Here is a 13,597-nt window from a genome sequence, read left to right on the forward strand (position 1 = left end):
GAACCGAACGAAGCATATTTGAAAGAGATGCGAAAACACTTCATGATCACTCAAATTTTCACAAGAAAAATTGCACTTTTCAATTTTTGGAGGATTTTTAAAAATCAAGATTTTAAAAAATTGACATACAAAACTATTTCGGATTTATTTACCCTATTTTCGACCACTCGCATCTGGAGCCTCCGGCAGATTTTGAAAATCTGAAATTTCCAAAAAATTTAATCTCGAAAATAGAGTGAATAAATACCAAGTTTCAGTTTTCTGTACTTATCAATTTTGTATTTTTCCATTTTCGGCTCGAATTTTATTTTCAAAAATTCTACAAAAATCGAAAAATTCATTTTCGTTTTTGAAAACTTGATAAGTGATGTAGTTCAACTTCTCTTTCAATTCAGATTCGTCTGGTCCAAAAGTACTTCCGTCGGTTGGGATACCTCCCTTATCAGGAACAAATTGAATCGTAACTTTCCGAAAAAATGATTGAACGAAGTCGAATTTCAAGGATCCCAACGACAGCTTTAAAGGTTCTCGAAAATTGTGATTTTTGAAATACGTAAGTAGTAAGTACATATTCATTTTGAGAGAACTCCCCTCTTCGATAGTTTTTTTCATCGAAAAAGATTAAAGTAAATTCTAAAAAGCCGAAACATATCAATAAAAAGTTGTTAGTACATATTTAGGATTTTTCTGCTGTGAACCTTCAAAACTTGAGAAAAAAAAACAGCGAATAATTTTTGTTAGAATATGCGAGAGAGAGACCAACGTAGATATATACGTACGAGAGAAAGAAGAATAGAACCACACCGTGGCATGGCCAACAAACGAGTAAAATATATTTCAACAAGATAAAGATAACACATACGAGAATACGTACATGAATAGGTACGAATAGATAGGTACACAGTACCTTGCACGTAATAACTAACACGCCACCTCGAGTTTGTGGCTTATGAACTTTTATGCTAAAATACTTCAATAAAATAATACATTACAACATATTTGAAACAATTTAAAACCAGTTAAAACATGATAAAATAATAACACAATTCGGGATAAAATTTACACAAATAGGTACATACGACAAGATAAAATTACAACGAGATAAATAAATTGGTAACAAATCAACGAATCAGTACATCAGATAAGATATTTCAATATACACCTAAATCGGATCTAAATTTAACAAATTTATTCTTATCTAAGGGTTTCGTAAAAGTATCAGCGATATTATCAATAGACGCCACCTCGCTAATTACAATTTCCTTTTTTTCAACGTAATCTACAACGAATCTCTTAGCAATATCAATATGCTTACTTTTACCCGTAAAATTACCATTGTTACCTAGTTGTCTTGCACCTAGATTATCTTCGTAGACTTTGATTTTTCCTATCCTATCACCAAGACCAAATTCGCTAATCAGCCACTTGACCCATACCACCTCCTGCACTGCATCCGCAAGTGCGTAATACTCGGCATGAGTTGAAGCACGTGTCACTGCTCCCTGCTTCAACGATTTCCAAGAGATAGGATTCCCAAATAGGCGAATAACAAACCCTGTGGTGGACTTTCGATCGCCTATATCTCCGGCGAAGTCCGAGTCTACAAAGACATCAAGTACCTCATCTTGTCGACGTGAATAATTCAAAGATAACGCTCGAGTATGATACAGATATGAAAGTACACGTAGAGCGTATTCAAAGTGCTCTTTGGTATAACCTGCTTGCATTCGACTAAGATAAGCAGTACAAAAAGCGATGTCAGGTCTTGTTGCTGCAGAGATGTACAATAATGCACCAATTAGATTTCTATAGGGCAAATCACAATCCGAATCAACCTGAGCAACCAATTTTAAACCTGTTTCCATCGGAGTATTGAAACGACCAAATAAAGAACCATTAACCCTGTACTTTTCTGCCAACTCTTCGATGTATGCACGTTGGCTCAATTTCATACTATTTGAATCTCTTGTTATCTCAATACCAAGATAATTTTTAACTTTGCCCATTACTTTCATCGAGAATTTAGCACACAACTTTGACTTTACGTATTCAATAAATTCGTCACTATCACCAGTTACCAGAAAATCATCAACGAAAATGACAAGAAAAACCACCTTTCCATCCTTTACCAAAATATACACGCATTTTTCCGTTTCAAAATTACGAAAGCCCAATGACTTGAGATATTCATCTAAATGTTGAAACCAACACCTAGGACTCTCTCTAAGACCATACAATGCCTTCCATAGCCTATACACTTTTTTTCCTTCTCGTTTTTTGAAACCTTTAGGCTGTTCAACGTAAACTTCACTTTTTACAGTACCATTGAGAAATGCACTATCAACATCTAACTGCTCAATTTCCCAGCCATTTATTTGAGCAAGCACCAGTACACTTTTCACTGCTGTCATACTAGCCACAGGCGAATACACACTCTCTTCTCCGTTTTCCTCTTGCTGATATCCCAATACCACCAACCTTGCCTTGTACTTACCATTCCACTTACGACTGTAAACCCACTTCACTCCTAAAGCTTTCTTTCCCTCAGGTAAATCAACCAACGACCAAGTCTCATTTTTCTCTATATTTTCCAACTCTCTCTCCATGGCTTCTTGCCACTTTTCCGAATTTTCATCACCAACAGCCTGTGAATAGGTCTGAGGTGCCCCTACTTCAATGAAATAGGCAACAGGCTCTCCATACCAATCTGGTTTTCTCTTTTCTCGTTGAGACCTTCTCAGCTCGGAATTCTCACTCTCTGATCTTTTTTTTGGCGTTTTTTCCCCAGAAACAGACAATTTAGGTACACTTTCTTCCTCCTCATCATCAGTATCAAGATAGACGATCCTACTTTTACTACTATCGATTATTTTCACATGACGACTTATTACAATTTCACCAGCAATTAAAACTCTATACCCAGTATCACCATACCCAACAACTGTACCTTGTACACCTTTTTTCGAAAATTTATCAACTCTTTTCTGGTCAGGTACACGGACAAAACAAGACGAACCATACAATACAACATTGCTGAGATCTGGCCTCCGACCATGTATTATCTCATAAGGAGTCACACTCAATTGAGAATTTGCCATTATTCGATTACCCAAATAAACAGACGTTTTGACAACCTCAGGCCAATATTTTCTATCCAAATTTGACTCATCAAACAGGCACATAGATCGATTCATAATAATCTGATTATATCTCTCAGCTACACCATTCAAAGCTTGAGTATATGGAGGTACCTTCTGAATTTTGAAACCTTTCTCCTTCGCAAAATAATAGAAATGCTTGTTGATATATTCCCTACCGTTATCACACCTCAGATACTTGATTTTCTTTCCAGTCAGAGTACACATAGCATTATAATAATGCTGAAAACACTGTAAAACTTCATCTTTCGACTTAATCGTATACACAGCAACATACTTGCTGAAATCATCTATAAATGTAACGAAATATCTCTGACCTAAGTATCCGAGGGTGCTGTGAGGACCACTGACATCTGTGTGAACAATTTCCATAACTTGACGAGCTCGAAACCTACAATTTTTTTTAAAAGGCAATTTTTTCAATTTATTTCTGTCACAGATATCACAGTTTACGTAATCGCTAGGAATTTCATCAGGAAGACCATCACCAGCTTGCTCCCTACACAAAGTTCGTAAATCAAAGAAATTAACATGCCCAAGTGCTCTATGCCAAAATTTCCTATCTTTTTCCACAGACGCAACATTTACACAACTATCCAAATCAGAAAAATAATCACACTCGATTTCGTAAAGTTTCCCTGATTTCCGACCAATAGCAACCATCTCGCCATTCTCATCCGTAATTTCCACTTTTCCTTGACCAGTCAAACAAAAATACCCAGCATCATCGAGTTTACCAGAACTAAGGAGATTATAAGGCACTTCTTCAACAAGCAGAACATTTTTCACTGTGCATGGCACTACTTCGGAACCTACTCTAAATTCGACATTAATTGTGCCTATCATTTTGGCACTCAACGGATATTCGTCACCCATTTTCACATTGATAGGTGTTTTTAATTCAATGTATTTTGAAAAGTACTTTTTATCATTAACAAGGTGATCCGTACACCCACTATCCAAGAGCCATTTCATTTGGCCAGTTGAACTAGAATTTACGACACAAGAATTATTAGACACATCATGAGGCCCTACCTCAACCAAAAACGTTCTAGGTTCCCTTCTACGATTATTTCCACCATTATTATCGTAATTATTCCTACTATTATCATTATTTCTACCATTATCATAATTTCTACCATTATTACTATTATCAAAATTTCTACCACGATAATTATTACTTCTACCCCTCCGATTGTTACCTCGATTAGAATTACTCCTCTGCCAACAATCTTTCTTTAAATGACCAGGTTTATGACAATAATAACAAACACGATTACCGGATTGACTAGAGTGATTCGATTGATGAGATCTGCCTCTTTGAGCTTTAAACACCTCGGCACCTTCTACTCTTTCTTCAACTTCTGATTTGGCCGCAGATATAGACGACACTGGTGTACTTGATTTTTCTTTTGGCTCATTGGTAAGTAACTTTGCGCCGTGCGTGATAAACTTGGATTGGACATATGACAACTTCGATTTTCCCTCTGGTAAAACATCAACGATATCCGAAATATGGCCCATCGAATCTGGTAACTTTAATATAAAGCTATGGAGCTTTGACTTTTCGTCCATAGGTTTACCAGCATCTCGGATTTTATTTACAGCCGTATTGAACTTGGCAACGAAATCGTTGGGAGTTTCTTTTTCCGGGCAAAATTGTAACATATTTAGCTCATGGACAGCTAGGATCTGAAGAGCATCATTTTGCTGCTGATAAACTTCATCTAATCTGGTTATCATACCAAACGCAGTTGACTCGTTCGAAATTAGCTCTAGTAGATTATCTGACAAAAACCTTACGATAAAATTTCTCGCCTTTAAGTCCGCCTTCTTATCGTCCGCCGAAGTAGGAGCCTCAGTGAGCCATTTTTGCAACTCTTTTTCCTCAAGAAACAGCTCCAAACGAAAACGCCAGGCAGAATATCCAATGCCATCGAAAAGAGGAACCGGTGATCTGTCGTTTGACTGAGACATATCGCGACACACAGTAATACCAATACGTAAATCGCGTAAAACGAGTTCAAACTTACAAAAAGCTCATATTAAAACTGCAAAAATTCACAAAATACTCGCCAAAACCGCGAAAAGTTCAAAAAGTTGCACTTTAAAACAAGTTAACGCTCGCTACCATGTTAGAATATGCGAGAGAGAGACCAACGTAGATATATACGTACGAGAGAAAGAAGAATAGAACCACACCGTGGCATGGCCAACAAACGAGTAAAATATATTTCAACAAGATAAAGATAACACATACGAGAATACGTACATGAATAGGTACGAATAGATAGGTACACAGTACCTTGCACGTAATAACTAACAATTTTCCCTTGTTTTTGATCGGTGACTAGTCAAAATACCAATTTAGAAGTTTTTCGATTACTGAGAATACAACTCTACGCCCAATACTGACACTTTATAATAACATTAACTCCCTAATAATTATGTACCTACTTATATGCGGCTATTTCTTAATTTTTGTAAGTTTGTAGGTCTAGGTACCTGAGTAATTAATAATTTTCATATTTTATTTTATGGTAATTTTTTTTGTTATTGTAATACCTATGTAATAAAAGGAAGCTACTGTGTTGAAGTGTTTTTCTACGGTAATTTTGGTTTTTTGTTATATAAACGTGCTAAGTGCAATACTTATTTAACCTTGATTTTCGATTTTTTCACAAGGGGGAGGGGGTAGATTTTGGAATTTGTGACCGAAAAAATTAAAGCATTTTTTTTTCAAGCCCCCAGGAAGCGGTGGTAACGATTTCAGCTCTTTACATGCCGCAGATCAAATTTCGACTTTTCGCTCTTTGCAAAAAAAAAAAGAAAAAAAAGAGCTAGACTTTGAGAGACTATTTTTCCAAGATTTTGGAAAATCAAAACTGCGAAAAATGAATGATAAATTCTACAAATTGGAGGAGCCCTTTGTTAGGACATAGAAAGCAGCCTTTTCGAGTGGCAGCCTCCACAAACAGTTTTAAGGGCCTTAAAATGTTGGGATCTGAGGGGACCAATTTCGAATTTTGGGTCTGAAAAAAAATCGGAGCGTCGTTTCAACCTGTTCAACATCGCTGATTAAAATTTCAGCCTCGTAAGACAAGTCGATAGAGGAAATTTGTCATCCACTCTTATGTTGATAACTCGTATACACACCTTTAGCAATTTCAAGTACACGGGTAGGTATAGTAAGTGACCTTTCGTCCTCCACCTTTACATAGTATTCAAGCACTGAACACCACAACGACTAAAAAGCACAGCTAAACAAAAGTGAGCAAGAGAGAACGGCTCCCATACGAAAATAAATTACTCACACAACCATCACGAGGTTAATTTAAACGCACGAAGAGTGGTCTCTCAATATAAGTTCGCAATGGCGACAGCATCGACTGAATTGTCGACATAGAGCTCAACAAAGCATTCGCCAGATTCCGGAATCGCAAGCACGACGTACCTAATACCTATACCGTATTGTCCAATGATTGATGGCGTATCCGTCCTGGTCGAGCATCGACGTCCATTTAGCAGGTACTTGTAGTAGTTATTCGTTTAACACGAACCCGAACTGTATACGCAGCCGACCGCTGGGTAATTAACGGGAAATCAAAATTTACCGTTTGGATTGGCGTTATGCGATTGGTTTAATAGGGCGATAAATTCCATAAGGGTGGGCTGATTTACGTATGTAGGTTTCATTTCGTCGTCGTCGCCGACCTAAACCATCGCAGGAAGGAAAGAACGAGGTGGCTAGGACAAGAAGGAGGAGGGTGGTTGGAAAACTCTTTTGGTCGATGCGGTGGTGTTGGTATTTTTACCACTTGTACTCGTACCTACGCTTATATGAACTTTTATAACGTCAAGTATTCGTTATAAATTTTATTTAGGCGTTAATACTGGTTCAGGTTATTGGATTTAACGTACTTCGATAAACATACAAATATGTACAGGGTGTCCGACAAGCTGTGATCAATACTTCTGGTTTGGAATTTGGATACAACCAGGTACCACTTGAAAAACAAAACTTCGTGGATTCGTATTCAGCGAGATGAGCTGCTCTAAAAGACACTTTTTTGAAATTAATATTTCGCACAATTTATTGAAATTTGATTTTTTGATCATATTTTTCATGAAATATGTTAGATTTCAGACTGAACTATCGCGAAAAGGGTACCTAACAATCGGAGTACCTAATTTTATTCCCTCAATCTAAACATGGCAATGAAACAATTTCAACCCAATTGGATTGCCCCTAGGCCTGAAAATGCAATCAAAATACGTATCTCTCGACATTCTAGACGCAGAGTACGCATTGATTTTTCACATTTTCTCACCTGTAAGTGGTCACTGGTCAATTTAGTCTCCCAACCTTGACAACAAATTTTGAGGACTCCGAAAATACTCAACCACCCAAAGTTTCAGGTGCTGAAATTCATTTGAAAATTGTTTAAAATCCAAATTTGGGGAGAAAATCATCATCAATATTTTATTACTTTTGCTTTGATTATCATTTACCACCTGATAGCGCTCTTTGTTGCTTCGATCGTTTACCACTTGCTTTAAACAACAACCTTAGACTTAACTGGACCGTTGGGAACGCATGCTATATGAGTTCGAGTGCGATGATTACGTTTGACCAGTTGGGGAGAAAATGAAAAAAAAAATCAAAATTCGTTTCCCTGAGAAGGCGGTAGGAGGAGGAGAAAAGTCTGTAAAATTGAAACATTTGATAGAAATACACTTGAGAAATTCAATTTTTGAAAATTAAGCGCCTACGTACTTCAATTTTTCATTACTCGTTAGTTTTTCAAATTCACCATCAAAATTCGCTGGAGGCTCCAGAACGGTTTGAAACCATCATTAATTGACTCGAGAGGTCGGAAATAAGATGCAAACAAAATTTAAGCTTATCTCGTTCACATAGCATGATTTATTCATTTTTATTATCATCATTTTTTTTTTTAAATAATCAAATAGGTAATTATCGGAACAAAATTTGGATTTGAACCGACAAAGAAATATTTTGAAAATATGGGACCAAGTTTCAGCAGCTGCACTTAATTTTCAAGTTACAGATTGTGTAAATGAACTTCACAATGATCATCACCTTGCTAATTCGGTGTACATCTCATTTTTGACCCTTCAGAGATGATTTTGCAGTGGTTTTAAGCCTTTGTAAAGCCCACAGCAAAGTTCTAGATTTGGAATTTTTTCAAAAAATAAAATTGAAATGAAATTCATCACTTAGGTATGAGCTCAAATGAACCATCTCTGAGATAATTTTGATCAAAAGGCTCAAATGATCAAAATCTGCTCAATAAGGAATCGTCCATTTATGTAGATATATGGAATGCTGATTAGTATCCGGACAATGTATCGTTCGCAATTGCACACCTCAGACAATTTATCTCCATAGAAAATTCATCTTGAGAAAATTGATTTCGTGTGAAAATTTATTTCGTAAGGAAATCCATCATAATGTAGAAAACATGCACCATTTCATTATCAAACTTTCATTCATAATGACATGAAATAAAAAAGGTGCAGTGTATAACTGAGGCTCGGTATGAGCAAACGATTGCTAGTGAACCTCCACAGAAAAAACAAGTTTATCGAGGTGCCACCCTCAAATTGCAAAATTTTGTTTCAAAATTCCCGGAAACAAAAGATGAGGATCTCATGGAGTACCTGAGAAGAGTTGCTCATAACATTACCCATCAAGTACTATGCTTTCCCCTTCCAATGACAATGGTAACTCCTAATTTTTTGTGTACAACCAGATTACACATGAATATCGATCAATCAACTGTGCAATTTTAATACTTTACTTGTAAAATATCAGTTTACTATCAGAATTTTATTTTAATATTACTTTTGAAAAAGTTTTGACATCTCGGTTTTTATTTTTATTTCAAATTTCATAGGTATTTGTTTTCTTGAATTGTCATGAAATTGTCTCAGGAGATGAATTTTCACACGAGATATTTGCACACAAGATTAATTATCTTACATGAAAAATTTTCTCGCGAGAGGAATTTTCTCTGGAGATAAATTGTCTCAGGTGTGCAATTGCGCAAGCCAAATCATGCTGATTGCAAGAGGATTTTTGCCATCTAATCATCGAAAACCATATACTTACAGCTGGAATTTCAATAGAAATGAGATAAGATGAATTTGTATCATTGGGTACGTTTGATCCTTCCCCATCTCTCTAGTTGATTCTAGTTGATCGAGCAATCCCTTAAACACAGTTGAAAAAAAAAAGCGAATCAACACTCGAGAAACCACGACTCGACTCCTTGGACACCCTGTACATCGCGAACCAAAACCAAAAACTACAACTAATATTTCGTCCTACTGTACGTGTACAGGTTCCGGGTACATGTGGTGTTGACGACAACGACGAATATTTCGTAGTTGTCGTCGCCTCTTGGTACGTAGTGCGTATTTTTCACCCTTAAATTAATATTCGACCGTGTGTTGTGCTGTACTATTAATAAGGGGTTAATATGGCGTATTTTTCCTGCCTCCCTGCTCGATTTTCGGTCTAGAGTATAACCTATTAATTGTAGTATAAGGGATGAGAACCCCCGTAGCCGGAGCTTTGGCGTTAATTATTTGTGTACGGTGTGTTTTTAGCGAAGAAAAAGCCCTTTAGCGCGGGTCCTGGCTTAAAATACACCCTCGAAATGCGATCGTCTATATGAGGACGATGCGCGGCTCGGTACCGAAGTCGTCGAGTTAATAAGAAAAGTATACTCAAGTAGTAGGTATCTACAATGCTGTGTCTTGGGACAGATTCGTCGTATTTCAGGCAGCTTTTTTCTTTCTCTCTGATCTTACTACAACGAAGATGTGGAAAAATAGGGGATTGGTTTTTATGATCATCTTATAGGAGGGTGCAAATTTCTATGTTAATCATCGAGTACTAAACTAACTACAAACATAAGATGGTTTGGCGTTTCATTGTTCATTGTATGTGTATAATGAATAGAGGAAACCCTTTTAATTTCCTATAGCTTCTGTAGAGCAGATGAAGGAAAGGTGCGCGTGGAAGTAATGGCAACAATGAGAATGCGGCTACTTTAATGCATTCTTCCAGTTACGATACTATGTTTATAAATTACCCGGAATTTGGTAAATTAACAGGTAGACTGAACCGTATAATGGTTTTACGTTTAGGTGTAACGATAATGCGGTAGCAGTACAGTAGGTTTGTCGTCTCTGTTTTGAAGACAGCAATTTCCGTCCAAGATTTCGCAGCAGCGATTGATGACTTTGTTGGGCAGTTGATTGCGACCAGCGATGTTCGGAAATAGTACGACCCTAGTGCGGTATAATTTCGCTTCCGGTTTTTCTCAAAAAAATTATTGATTATTATTTCACGTCTTGAAAAGTAAGATTTCGAACATGAAAGAGTCCTGTGAAGATGCAGTTACACTGTTTCGAGATCTACGAGCAGGTCTACCCAATCGACAATACTTCATCAATGAAATACGTAGGGAGAAATAAAGTAGGATGGTTGAATTGGTTATACTCGTATGATTATTCATCTCATTCAACTACATCACGTCAGCTGCTGCGGTAATAAATGCCTTCGAATCGAGTATTTCTTCGAAAAATCAAATGGTAATTTGAGAATAATAATTTTAGTGTGAAGAGAATATTATATCTTGTAACTATAGGTAGCATATAATTAAGTGTGCGTAGTGCGAGAGGTAGCCTGATACAAACGCCGAATTGTTCACTGTATTTGGTTTTGAATTTTCGATTGACTTCACAGCACGAGTACATAGACTTAACAACGAAAATGGCACGAGAGCAATTTGTCACGATTGCAAGAAAGTTTTTGATTTTTTGGCAGTCGGGGTTCGAATTTCAATTCTTTAGAAATCTAACATGCTTACATGAAATTATTTATAATCGAACGAAATCGCCGCCCCGCACATCTATTTCAATTTTCCCCATAAAATTCAAAAACAGGATCAATGTGGCTGTAATATTGCAACAGAATTTAGAAAATAAAAAAATAAAAATACAGATGTACTCATTCAAATGATAAGAAGTTTCCCTTCAACTTCACTCTGGTACATTTTACATTATGTATGTACTTACTCAATTTTTATATTTTGCTTCAATTTATTTGAATACCTGCACATTTTATCTACGGTCAAACAATTCTACTTCTCATTGTATCACAAATTAAATAATTTTAATAACCTCCATCAGCACTGGGTTTAATTTTTTTGTATTACAGGTGTTCGATAATTCGTTTTAGTGGCTAAAAAGGTCAGTATTCCAATTTTCACATTTCAAAAAGTTACGGTTTTTTGAAGAAAAAATCAAAAAATCACGACATAAGTAATGTCGATTGAAAATTCAGTTTTCAAAAATTTTGGTCAGGTTTAATTTTTCTGTAGGACGCTTTGTTTCGCCTCCAAATCAATTTTCATGAAACTCAATTTGCAAATAATTTTTCAAAAGTTCATTTCAAAAAAATTCTATCTGGAGGCGAAACGAAGCGTCCTAAAAAAAAAATTACACCTGACCCAAATTGTAGAGAATTGAATTTTCAATCGACATAATGTCATTAGTTTTTTTCTAGGATGCTCAGTTTTTGATTTTATTTTTCTTTTACAAAAAACTAAAACTTTTGGAAATGTTAAAATCAGCATACTGACTTTTTAGCCACTCATTTTTAAACGGACGTATAATTGTTTGCAAAGGAAAGTGGTCCTTCAAAACCAATTTACCCCGCACATAAGTAGAAGAGGACGCACTCAAAACATGGACAGCAATAATTTTCGTAAAAGACCAGATACAAATTTCACTCCTAGACCAACATTCGCATTATGCCAAAGAGCGAAAGACTTATATCTAAAAAATGAACAAGATGTCTTCGTTCAAGGCAAAGAAAAAACAGTATAGATACCTGCCAGTTGACCGGAGAAATTTCCATTCCATGTCATCGTTGAAGTACTTGAATGAAGACAATCATGAATGGACATGAATGAGTTTAGTAATTGTAAGATGATCAATTACTTTTTCGATTATCTATTAAAAAAAGGTTTCGCACATAGGCATTTACTTCGATTCACCCCCTCCCCCCACGTATATAAAAAATTTTCAATGAAAAAAATACCAGTCACAAGAACTTTTCTTTTATTCGTGCCTTCTCATTTGATCTTTGAAGATTCAATTCAAAAACAGACGAGAAAACGAGGGCACAAGCTTTTGAAAATTTACGATTTATGAGGGCAAAAATCCATTTTTTTTCATTTATTCTAATTTTAATCGTCCTTTATACAGAAAAAAAATTGTTTTTTCGCACTTTTCAAGCCCATTTTCGAAATCTGTACTTTTTTTTGGCCGGTGACACCATGCGATCAAAACAGTGACAAAATTAAACAAATCACCAAGAGTCACCCATAATAGACAGCATTTAAACTCACTAAAAAGTACCAACTTTCAGTCCAAATTCCAAAGGGACATCCCCCTCCAAAATAATTACCCAAGAACCCATTATTTGTACATAATGAATTAATGAATCGCATTACCCTCATCTTCAAAGATGAACTCAATTTCTAGCCCTAAACTCAGCCACAAAGTCACGACACGACATTTCAACCCCCCTCTCTTGGTCTTTTATTCTTCAATGGACCACCACTACAAGAACCGAATGGACAAATTTAAACGTCAAAAGGTACACAACGATGATTAATAATTGAAAAAAACACAGAAGGGGAAAACTATTAACAGGTTTATCGCGTGCAGAATAACACTAAAAAGGGTTGCACTGAGTACACACAATCATCTCCCCAATACACGAGTTCGATATTTAATAAGCGTTTAGTTAATTGTAAATTACTCTCCTGTGCGTGTTTTCTCCACGTCTGACGAACAAATACAGGTAAGTAATTTCTGTCCAGTCTCGGGTTAGGGGAAAAAACCAGTAAAAACAATCACTCGGTATATGAGTGAATTTCTGATATTTCCCTATTAAAAGCAAAAAAAGAAAGAAAGAAATCGTCGACCTTGATTCGAATTCACAAATATGCGAGTAGACTGGTCTCTCTGAAATGAATTACTATAAAGGTAGACCAGATTTTGGCAAATGATTCGTGCACATTGCACAGGTAGGTAATACGTATTAGGTAACCAATTACACGCAACATTTGGTCGACGGGTACATCATAATGCAGCTACATGGCAAGATTCTGAGATTCTTTATTTTGGTAACCTATACGTATGGTACAAGCACCTACAGGTACAGGTGCTGAAAATTTTCGTTGCTTAGGTAAGAAGATAGTAAAAATGAAAATAATAAGAAAAAAAACACACCAAGTAAAAACAAAACCTGCATAACGAAATATGTAATAAGTATTGTTCGTACCCTTGGGAGATTTTAATTTTGACGCGAACATGAAAGAAAGCTATTTTCG

General features: G+C 36.1%; 1 protein-coding gene across 2 annotated transcripts in view; it reads right to left on the reverse strand.

Annotated features, from left to right (window-relative positions):
• LOC135833142 (seipin-like) overlaps positions 1-13,597 on the reverse strand; it is a 213,346-nt gene that overhangs the window by 103,541 nt on the left and 96,208 nt on the right. The window lies entirely within an intron of this gene.

Source organism: Planococcus citri, chromosome 1 (genome assembly GCF_950023065.1).
Source record: "Planococcus citri chromosome 1, ihPlaCitr1.1, whole genome shotgun sequence".
Taxonomy (NCBI): Eukaryota; Metazoa; Arthropoda; class Insecta; order Hemiptera; family Pseudococcidae; genus Planococcus; species Planococcus citri.